The following is an 11,082-nucleotide window of genomic DNA, read 5'->3' as shown; positions in this document are numbered from 1 at the left end:
GCCATTGGACTGTCCGAGTTGTGCATTACCCACCTTTTCACACCACTCAGGACCTCTTCCACGGGTGCTTCTTAGAGAGCCCACAAGTAGAAAGCTCTTTGCTTCTGCAGAAAGCTCAAGCAATAGAAAAAAAAAAAAATGTGTGTACCCATTCCAAACAATGTATGCTCAGTCAATAAACCTCAGTTGAAATGAACAAAGAAAGTACATTTAACATTCACAGCTACATGCAAAAATACTAATATATAATCACACTTTGTTCTTATGGAGCTGGTAATGAAAAGTATAGTTAAATAGTTGTCTGTTGGATTCTAATACTCTCCTACCCCTGGAGGAATGTTCCGCAAGGCCTGATGTCCAGCCATGGGTGATGACTTTGCTGTTGGTTGGTTGGCTCTGAGCCCTCCAGTTAGCAATAACAAAACAAGGACTATTCCAACCCTCAGACTTGATTCATTCATCCTTTTCATTAAAGTAAAGCATGGCAGACAGGTAATTTGCTCACAGATGACCCTGAACCATTTGGGTTCTTCAGTCATCACTGAATCACTACAGATAACGCAGTAGATGTAGGCAGACACCACCCAGATTCCCCATTAAGAGTGTAGGGAGTGCTGTAGGGTAGAAAGCCTCAGCTAGCAGCCCCTATGGGCACTGCCACGCTAAAGAGAGCAAGGCCATGCTCCCATTTCAGTTGGTGCACGTTCAGTGACCCAGCAGCTCGGGAGAATAAAGCCTTGGCCCCCTGGCTCCAACTCAATCTTCTGAAAGGTCTTGTTACTTTCAGACTCCCTGTGGAGCTGTCTGTGACCTTTGAGACTGCAAGACTATCACAGCTCCATTTCAGTTTTCTGCCCAATTTTGCTTTTCTCACTTCCCTTCTAGGGATTTTGATCCCAAGAGCACTTCTTCATTATCCCATTGCCTCTAAGTCTTTGTTTCTGAGTCAGCTTCCTGGGGGAACCCCACCTGTGACAGCTTCTTCATTTTATATTATACTATTGGGTTCACACTTGCAGACCTAGTGAGAGCTCTTTATTAGCCTGGAAACTACAAAGAATATACTAAAATAATATGCTTCCTTTTCAAGTTATCATGCAGCTTTTCATAGCTACATCCAAAAAAACCAGAAGCTTCTCGAGGAGAGATTGGTGATCAATGATTTTTATAAGAGGAACCCAGGATAAAATGCCTGTATAATGAAAACAGAAGAAGAAATGGTAAGGAAATGGATTCTACATAAGATAGTTGCTCCAACTACCTAATTATTATTGGGAACTCTGCCATCTTACTTCCTGCAAGAAACAGGTCTATTAACAGCCATCCTTTGGCAGTTCTTATAGATGATTTCTTTAAAAATATAGTATAGAAAATTTAGCCAATGCCATTTTCTTTTTAAAAAAATCTGATCTATTTCTTGACTGTATGTTAGTCTAAAAATTACACTGTTGTGGGTGTATAATGGGAGAGACTTTATTTATGTTGTCTTTTTCAAAGCCTATAGCTACTTCTAACTGAAAATAACTGCAAATACGTCTGGCTCAAGATGTGTGATTATTATATGTAGAGATCCTTTGCTTAGACTGAAATGCTCATTAATGTTCTTTGATTCATATCCAAAACATCAAATCAAGCTCTAGGGAAAGAAATCAACAAAACCAGCCTCTCTAAGTTGCAATCTGAGTGGAGGAAAGTAGGAGTACCCTTGACCAGGAAAGGTGGTTAAATATTTAAAAGATGCAGGAGGCCTGAAATTTTTACCGCTTTTGAAAACCAGTTCATCTGGTGTTTGATAAATCAATAAACTAGTTGGCATAAAAGGAAAATAGAAGAGAATTTCACCAACTTCCCTCTCAACTGGGAGAGTCCTTTCAGCAGTAAAAATGACTCTTCGGTGGGTGTTCAACCTGCAGACTCTTTAGAGAACATTGAAGATTTTCCTGGAAACACAGTGTCTTTAAATGTTTTCAGAGTTGATTCAACAACATGTGCTGCTGGAATGGTTCTTTGCAATAACTCACCAGTACCTGGAATCTGGCGGGCTACAGTCCATGGAATCGCGGAGAATCAGACGGGACTGAGCAGCTGAGCGTGCCTAGAATCAGTTGTTGTCCTCTGTTCCCTTCTGTTCCCCAACCTGGCAGGGAACTCTGAATTCCAGCAGAGTTCAGATTTAGATGGCAGCTTTCTGTGATGTCCTGCTTACAGGTAGCTTTCTGCATCCCACTGCTACTAAAATTGGCAAGATGTGGCACATCAGATCCACTGTGCGAGTACGCTTACCACATGGGCTTCTGTTTAGGTATGGGAATGGAAAGGAAATGGCCCAGCAGAGTATTGCCCAGAATTTCAATACACAGGGGTAAGGATCCATCCAAGTGGGCTTATTTGGTTTCTTTCTTTCCTCCTTTCCTCCCGTCTTTTCTCTTTCTCATTTTTAACCCAGGCAGTGCAACAAAACTACCAACTGAATTTTTTTACATGCATTTTATTTTTGGAGAATGCATGTGCTCCAACACTGAAAAGCTGTCTGGGATTGGAGCCTGAACAGCTTTATTTGTAAAATGCCCCACAGGCAGTTCAATATCAGGCTTGAGAAGCACAGAGCTCCCCCACCCAGAAGGAAAATGCCAAAGGACAAGAGATAGGAGGGGACATGCCAAGTTGTGGGCCCAACCACAGACTGTCACCCACCTCTACTGAGTTGAACTACAGAATCTGTGCACCGCCTCTCAGCTGCTGTCAACCTTTCTGCAAAGTCTCAGAAAGACACGGCTCCTCTGGGGGTTTTACTGGAGTGTCAGAGGTCTAGACTCCTCTATGGCAGAGCAAAGCCTTTACTCTAGGGTCTTCTCTTCTTTTTCTTAAAAATTTTACTTATCTTTTAAAATTTTTATTGGCATATAGTTGATTTATAATGCATTTCTGCCGTACAGCAAAGCGAATCAGTTTTGCATATACATATATCTGACAACTCATTAAAGCTGGCAGCTTAGATTTGCATATTCCTCTTAGAGATCTCAAAAATCATTATGAAATAATTTCACAATGCATTTTACAAGTATCCACCCTTCTTACATGTTAACAATTCATGTGAATTTTTAAGTCACGACCCTTTAGGAAATAGAATGAAGAAATGATAGACTGTGGATGTAATTTTAGCAGCAAAAGGTCTTTGTTTTATTCCCAGATGTTCCTTCAAGTGATTTTTGACCTTAGAAACTAAAAGGCAAATGTTGCGTGATTTCCCCCCCATTGCAGTACATGTGCCTTTTCAGATCCTTCCCAGTTCTCTTAAATCTTTCCACTTCTTTTCTCATCTACCGGCATGGCAACACACGTGTAGTGCACGACCCGTGCTCTTTCATTTCCTTTGAATCAGGAGAAAATGTGCCTGGGTGGAAGGAAAGTCGTGGGTCCTTCTCTCTTTGAGCATACTTTCTTCTGCTGTCTTGGGGCATCATTCTTTGTAATATAGTTTTTTTTTTTTATGGTTTCCCATATTTGCCAGAGAAAGATGCAAAATGAAAAGACAATATTGATTCTTTTTCTTCTGGGGGGCATAGACTATTTCAGAAAACTTCAATCAAAAAGATGGGGTTTGTATGTGTGTGTGTGTGTGTGTGCATGCGCGTGTGCGTGTGTGATGTTTCCTCAGGAGTAAATCAACATTAGGTAGGCTCCAAAATTAAAATCAGATGGAATACATAAAGTAAAAATACCAGTTATTTGCTAGGTAATAACAAGAATACTGTATTGTAAAAGCTCACATAAAATTGGTACACTTGAAAATACTAATTTGGAAAAATCTGTTGATAATTTTGTTTTCTTTTAAAAGCAATGTTTTTGGGGTACTTCCCTAGCAGTCCAGTGGTTAAGACTCCAAACTTCCAATTCAGGGGGTATTGATTCAATCCCTAATTGGGGAACTAAGATCCCATATACCATGGGTGTGGCCAAAAAAATAATCTATAAAAAATAATTCAAAAAATAAGACAATATTTTTTAATACTAACTTTTGTATATAAGAAATAGACATGTCTTAAAATTTCTCATTACATAGATACTGTTGTCTCTGTACAGTTCAGTCACTCAGTCATGTCTGGCTCTTTGTGACCCCATGAACTGCAGCACGCCAGGCTTCCCTGTCCATCACCAACTCCCAGACTTTACTCAAACTCACTTCCATCGAGTCGGTGATGCCATCCAGCCATCTCATCCTCTGTCGTCCCCTTCTCCTCCTTCCCCCAATCCCTCCCAGCATCAGAGTCTGCCAATGAGTCAACACTTTGCATGAGGTAGCCAAAGTACCAGACTTCCAGCTTTAGCATCATTCCTTCCAAAGAACACCCAGGACTGACCTCCTTCAGAATGGACTGGTTGGATCTCCTTGCAGTCCAAGGGACTCTCAAGAGTCTTCTCCAACACCACAGTTCAAAAGCATCAATTCTTCGGCACTCAGCTTTCTTCACAGTCCAACTCTCACATCCATACATGACCACTGGAAAAACCATAGCTTTGACTAGACAGATCTTTATTGGCAAAGTAATGTCTCTGCTTTTGAATATGCCATTTAGGTTGGTCATAACTTTCCTTCCAAGGAGTAAGCGTCTTTTAATTTCATGGCTGCAATCACCATCTGCAATGATTTCTGTTGTCTAGAGCCTCCTAAAACTCACCTCCCACGAGGTCCACTAAGAAGCAAAGTTCCCGGTTGTAACATCATGTTTGTCTTTGATGTAATTCAAGGATCTTGATTTCCTGTCTCTCAACCTAAAGTAAATAACAATGCTTATGTATATCTCTTCTTGGATTCTCCACTGAGAAGTCAGTCCAGCATGTCCTAATATGAACTGCTGCTGCTGCTAAGTCGCTTCAGTCATGTCCGACTCTGTGCGACCCCAGAGATGACAGCCCACCAGGCTCCCCCGTCCCTGGGATTCTCCAGCCAAGAGCACTGGAGTGGGTTTCCATTTCCTTCTCCAATGCATGAAAGTGAAAAGTGAAAGTGAAGTCGCTCAGTCGTGTCCAACTCTTAACGACCCCATGGACTGCAGCCCACCAGGCTCCTCTGTCCATGGGATTTTCCAGGCAAGAGTACTGGAGTGGGGTGCCATTGCCTTCTCCAATATGAACTGCTAATCTCCTTTGTTTTCTCAAATATTTACTGACTTGTTCCCTGTCCCCGTCCCTACTTTAGTGCCTTTGCTTGGATTCTTATATTGTCTTATTTATAAGAGAATGTTATATTAACATTGTTGTATTGCTTCTTACTTGGTTTCTCTGCCTCCAGCTTTGTACCCCTGAAGATCTGTCTTCCCGTGGTGTGAGCCATGGAAAAATGCAAACCCACACTGGTACTTTTTCACTGAGAATTCTTCAGTGTCTCACTATTGACTCTTGAGCAGTGCCCTCAGCTTCTTTCTAGGCTCATGCTTGATTCAGACTCTACAGTTGATTTTCCAGGCACATCCACAAATGGGCCTTCTCCTACCTGCATTCCTATGTCATTTCTACCTTCACCTGGAATGCTGTCTTTCCCCCACTTCAGTTGACTGAAACATTTCCTTGAAAGTGAAAGTCGTCAGTCGTGTCTGACTCTTTGTGACCGAATTCTCCAGGCCAGAATACTGGAGTGGGTAGCCTTTCCCTTCTCCAGGGGATCTTCCCAACCCAGGGATTGAACCCAGGTCTCCCACATTGCAGGTGGATTCTTTACCAGCTGAGCCACAAGGGAAGCCCAAGATGACTAGAGTGGGTAAACTATCCCTTCTCCAGGGGATCTTCCTGACCCAGGAATCGAACCGGGGTCTCCTTCATTGCAGGTGGATTCTTTACCAGCTGAGCTGTCAGGGAAGCCCTAGTTGCCATCAGTCTTTCAGGACTCAGTGCAAGTTTCAACCTGCACCTGACCCTGGACTTCCTTCTTCTCTACTCTCCCAAGGTCTCCAAAACATTTCTCTACATGACACTTGCCACATTTAATTCATATGATGTATTTTACATCCCACCCCACCCTGCTAGGTTCTAGGCCCCTTGAGAACAGAACTGTCAGATCTTCGTCTTAGCACCGCCAAATTTCAAGTTACACATATATGCTTAATTAAAACTTGGGGACAGAAGCCAGAAGGAAGGTGACAGTTTAAATAGTAGAAGGACTTTATTTCAAAAATTGGAAACTGAGACACAAGAAACTGAAGTAACATGTCAGACCAAACGTTCATTCTGCAACTAAGCTGAAACGATGGTGTGCTGCCTTCTGACCTACTTTGAGTTATAGTAATTTGGCGTATCCATGCCAAATATCCATACTGGTATAACTTGATTATATTGACTTTTCCCTAATTACATTTATTAGGGAAAACTGCAGGGATATTTTCTCCTCTTTCTATTCACAATGACCCAGTAAGTCAATATTTTCAAGCCTTTGACCATTTTCTTTTGCACAGCTCTGCCTTGATTATACTATACTATAGTTTGTTTGCAGTCTTATGAATCTCACACATCATGCCTACTAAAATATTTCCATAAGCCAACCTACCCATTCTAATTCTGTGTGATACATTAATTTGCATGGCATTGTAAATGTGTTTGCTGATTAAAATTGATACTTAGAGACTGAATTGAATAAACAGCATGAGTGGAAAAAGAATTATGTAATATGATATTTTGGTATGACCTGATCCTCGGTTGACCTATCTTAACATGGCCACATGTTTGTCCAAAACAAGTTGATCAGAGAGGAGGAAAGTGGAAATCCTCCACTTCACATCATGGTTCCAGGGCATGATGTTCTTGGGCTTTGCAAATACATAGCATATAAAGTTGTATCTTTGTTCTATTATATGTGCGTTTCTGTCTCTCAGTCAATCTTGCCGCAGTCCGAGAGCCCTCTTGTGATAACTTCATGATTATTCTTGCTCATTCACATCTATCACTGATGAGAACATTCTTCCACTGCATACTCCTTCACTACCACCTCCAGGAGACGAGTAAATTTTCTTACACATTAGTTTTGTGCTTCAGAGAAGGCAATGGCAACCTACTCCAGTACTCTTGCCTGGAAAATCCCATGGATGGAGGAGCCTGGTAGGCTGCAGTCCATGGGGTCGCTACGAGTCGGACATGACTGAGCGACTTCACTTTCACTTTTCACTTTCATGCATTGGAGAAGGAAATGGAAACCCACTCCAGTGTTCTTGGCTGGAGAATCCCAGGGACGAGGGAGCCTTGTAGGCTGCCATCTATGGGGTCGCACAGAGTCGGACACGGCTGAAGCAACTTAGCAGCAGCAGTTTTGTGCTTGGTCATAAGACATGATTTGGTCAACAGAATGTTAGCAGATGTCATGTTACCAGAAGCTTGAAATGGCCCAGAACTTGAACCTCCACCATTGCCAGAGAAACTCCTTGCTCTGGGTAGATAGTATCCATCTCACCATGGTCCTTGAGGAAGCACATGTGGAAAAATCAACCTGAGAGCAGTCTGTGCTAGGGATCCAAGTCTGGCTGGACCCACAGCTCGGAGCAGAGATTCCCGGGCAAGCCCAACCCAGGTGAACTAGTCAGCAGGTGACCCACACAGACAAGAATAAGCGATCGTTGTTTCTTAAAATCACTGATTTCCTTGGGAATGCTTTGTTTTGCAGAAATAGCCGACTGATACCATGCCTCCCTCACAGGCTACCAAATTTAAAAATTGTAAGCCTTTTCCATCGTTGACCCCACTATGCTCTTTGTGGTCCTCATCTCATTCCCTTTCTCTGCTGTCTTAGGCTTTTTGAAATCCCACGTGACTCTTGACACCTTTGCTTGTGTTAAGTTGCTTTTCTTCAGTTCTTATTCTTCTCCTTTCCCCTTTACTTGACCTGCTACTTCTTCCAGGAATGCTTATTTTTGCCGTTTTCTTCTGCTGCTCCCTGAAAGTCCCTTGCATCCTTTCATCGGTTCCCTTCCGTGCCCGCTGTTGCCCACCCTGGGCTCTTCTTCTGCTTCTCTTATGTCCTGCAGGGCAATAGCCCCAGTCCATCCTGCTGTCCTTTCACTGCCCCTACAGAATCAGAAAGGCAGATGAACAAATGGACTGAAATCCTCCCCTTGATAATTGCATTTTGCTTTCTGGCTCCCGCCGTCCACCCACCCCCAGCTGCTCAGAGATGGAGCTCATTAATTACACTCCTTCCAGGCTGCTCTGTCTTTGAACAGCAGGAAGGAAAGAAGGAAAGGAAGTGAGATGGGCCAGGTGAGGGAAGGAAGAACCATGGGGAGCTTGTTAATGGCATCTTTGTTTTCTGAAACGAGATTTGGAGAAAACAAGGCATAAGGTAAACCCATTGTGTCAGAACTGAGAAATAAGCTTCTATTTGTCTTGCCAAATTTTAAAAATGTGCATAATTCCTCTCCATCAGCTCACAACAATATTGAAGATGCATTTGACGACACTGGAACACATTATCAGTCTAAAATGCCCAGAGGCAGTACAATACAGTCATCCATATGCTTCTCTGAGTTAATTTGGAATACAGAGAAATCAGGATCCAAATGGTCCCCATGAACCCTCATGGAATCCGGCCCATGTGAGTGAAAAGGGAGCTAGATGGCTGATTCTTGTGCCACTCGTCAGTCTCAGGGATGCCTTAGGTCTGCACCCTTTTGGGATGAAGGGAGGTGGATGGGTGCTATCAATGCCCGCAGTCCTCAACTGCCACTTATGTTATTGGCTTAATTGCACTGCTTTATGGAATCCTTGACTTCTAAAGCCTTTCATAAAGGATCAGCAGGGGCTAGACCATTGCAGTATAAATTAACATAATTACAGTCACAAATGGATATAGTGGGTTCTAAGTCCCTCACCCACCCTCTCAGGAGAGTGAGATTGGCCACAAGATACTCAGTCCACAGCAAGAAAGCCCCCATAGGCACCATTACTTCCTTCTCTAGCATCATAATCTGTGCAATCGTCTACAAATTCCCTCCCAGGTAATGAATTTCATGGAATACCGCCATGTGAAATGTTTCTTATCTCTCCTTTTCTAGCACTCCTGGGAATACCTGAAACACAGGACACTCGTATTGCAAATTACGGCTTCCCTGGTGGCTCAGTGTAAAGAACCCTCCTGCCAGTGCAAGAGACACAGGTTCGATCCCTGATCCAGAAAGATCCCACATGTTGCAGAGCAGCTAAGCCCTTGTACCACAGTTAGTAAGCCTATGCCCTAGAGCCTTGGAGCCCAACCATGGAGCCCACGTGCCACAACTCGAGAAAGCCTGCGTGCTCAAGAGCCCACGCTTTGCAACCAGGGAAGACACCACAGCGAGAACCCCGAGAACTATGTTGAAGAGTAGCCTCACTTGCCACAACTAGAGAAAAAGCCTACACAGCAAAAAAAAAAAAAAGACCCAGGATAGCCCAAAATAACTAACTAAATAATTATTTTTGTAAAAAAGTTTTCCTTCACATAGACCATATCTCAGCTTAATCCAAGAGTAATGTGGGCAGATTGAACACAGATTTCCAGGGAGGCCCGTTCTCTTTGCCCGCAATCATTGTCACTTCATCCCTTCCCCTCCTAAGTGGGTGCTGTCATAGTTTCCTTGGGCTGTTGCAACTGATTCCCACAAAGCAGGAGGCTTAAAACCACAAAAATGTATTCTTTTACAGTTCATGAAGCCCAGAGTCCAAAATCAGCAGGGTTAATTTCTTCTGGAGGATCTGAAAATGTGTTTGCCCCTCGCGTCTCCTAACTGTTCCTCGTGGTTGCTGACAATCCCTGGTTTGTGGCTGCAAGCTCTCATCCCTGCCTTTGACTTCACATGGTCTTGCCCTGTCTGTTTCCACTTCTTATCTGTCTTATAAAGACATTTGTCACTGAATTAAGGCTGACTGAGGTAATCCAGGATGATACCATCTCTAGATACTAAACAATCTCTGTAAAGGTTCTTTTTTCAAATTGGCCATATCCACAGGTTTCAGTTGCACATATCCTTGGGGGCTACTCTTCACCCCACTGATGGTACCCTGGATGTCGTCATCTTTGTCTTCAAAGGTATTCTCAGTGTTTGCACTTACCACATGACTTGGATTTGGAAGTGACCAGAAATACATCCTGAGCTAAATCAGACCATTTTCCATCCCTTCAACTGGTGTTGGCAATGAACTGCCACTGGACCCATGAAGATGATTGCTTCTCTGGCCTGGCCTGACCTGGACCTCATGGAGGAGACAGAGGAGAAAAAAGCAGTAGCCACTCTGGCCCCCGGGTATCCTAATACCCTTGACCGTGGTCTCCACGCTGCATCCTAATAGATGCGCTTCAATCTGTGCATCTAAGAGCATGTTGGTCATTTGTTGAGAGCCCACTCAGTGCCAGATACATACTTGTAAATTGCATCTTATTAAGGTAGATACAGGAGACAGGGATCGAGACCATCCCCATGGAAAAGAAATGCAAAAAAGCAAAATGGCTGTCTGAGGAGGCCTTACAAATAGCTGTGAAAAAAAGAGACGTGAAAAGCAAAAGAGAAAAGGAAAGATATAAGCATCTGAATGCAGAGTTCCAAAGAATAGCAAGAAGAGATAAGAAAGCCTTCCTCAGCGATCAATGCAAAGAAACAGAGGAAAACAACAGAATGGGAAAGACTAGGGATCTCTTCAAGAAAATTAGAGATACCAAGGGAACGTTTCATGCAAAGATGGGCTTGATAAAGGACAGAAATGGTATGGACCTAACAGAAGCAGAAGATATTAAGAAGAGGTGGCAAGGATACACAGAAGAACTGTACAAAAAAGATCTTCATGACCAAGATAATCACGATGGTGTGATCAATGACCTAGAGCCTGGAATGTGAAGTCAAGTGGGCCTTAGAAAGCATCACTACGAACAAAGCTAGTGGAGGTGATGGGATTCCAGTTGAGCTATTTCAAATCCTGAAAGATGATGCTGTGAAAGTGCTACACTCAATCTGCCAGCAAATTTGGAAAACTCAGCAGTGGCCACAGGACTGGAAAAGGTCAGTTTTCATTCCAATCCCAAAGAAAGGGAATGCCAAAGAATGCTCAAACTACTGCACAATTGCACTCATC

General features: G+C 43.1%; 1 protein-coding gene across 5 annotated transcripts in view; it reads left to right on the top strand.

Moving 5' to 3' along the window:
* Positions 1-11,082, top strand: part of MACROD2 (mono-ADP ribosylhydrolase 2) — a 2,315,241-nt gene that overhangs the window by 1,806,409 nt on the left and 497,750 nt on the right. Inside the window, exons 9-10 of one of the 5 annotated variants that reach the window (XR_015139977.1) lie at positions 8,408-8,575; positions 9,036-10,796. The exons of the other annotated variants lie outside the window; for them this stretch is intronic. The gene's annotated coding sequence lies outside the window, so the exon portion shown is untranslated. Of the gene's footprint in view, positions 1-8,407; positions 8,576-9,035; positions 10,797-11,082 lie in introns of those variants that run through there. 5 annotated transcript variants of the gene reach the window in all.

Source organism: Bos grunniens, chromosome 13 (genome assembly GCF_055505025.1).
Source record: "Bos grunniens cultivar Pamir isolate PY7600 chromosome 13, Bosgru_T2T1.0, whole genome shotgun sequence".
Lineage (NCBI taxonomy): Eukaryota > Metazoa > Chordata > Mammalia > Artiodactyla > Bovidae > Bos > Bos grunniens.
The sequence above is the reverse complement of the archived record's forward strand: the minus strand, read 5'-3'. Positions and strand labels throughout refer to the sequence as shown.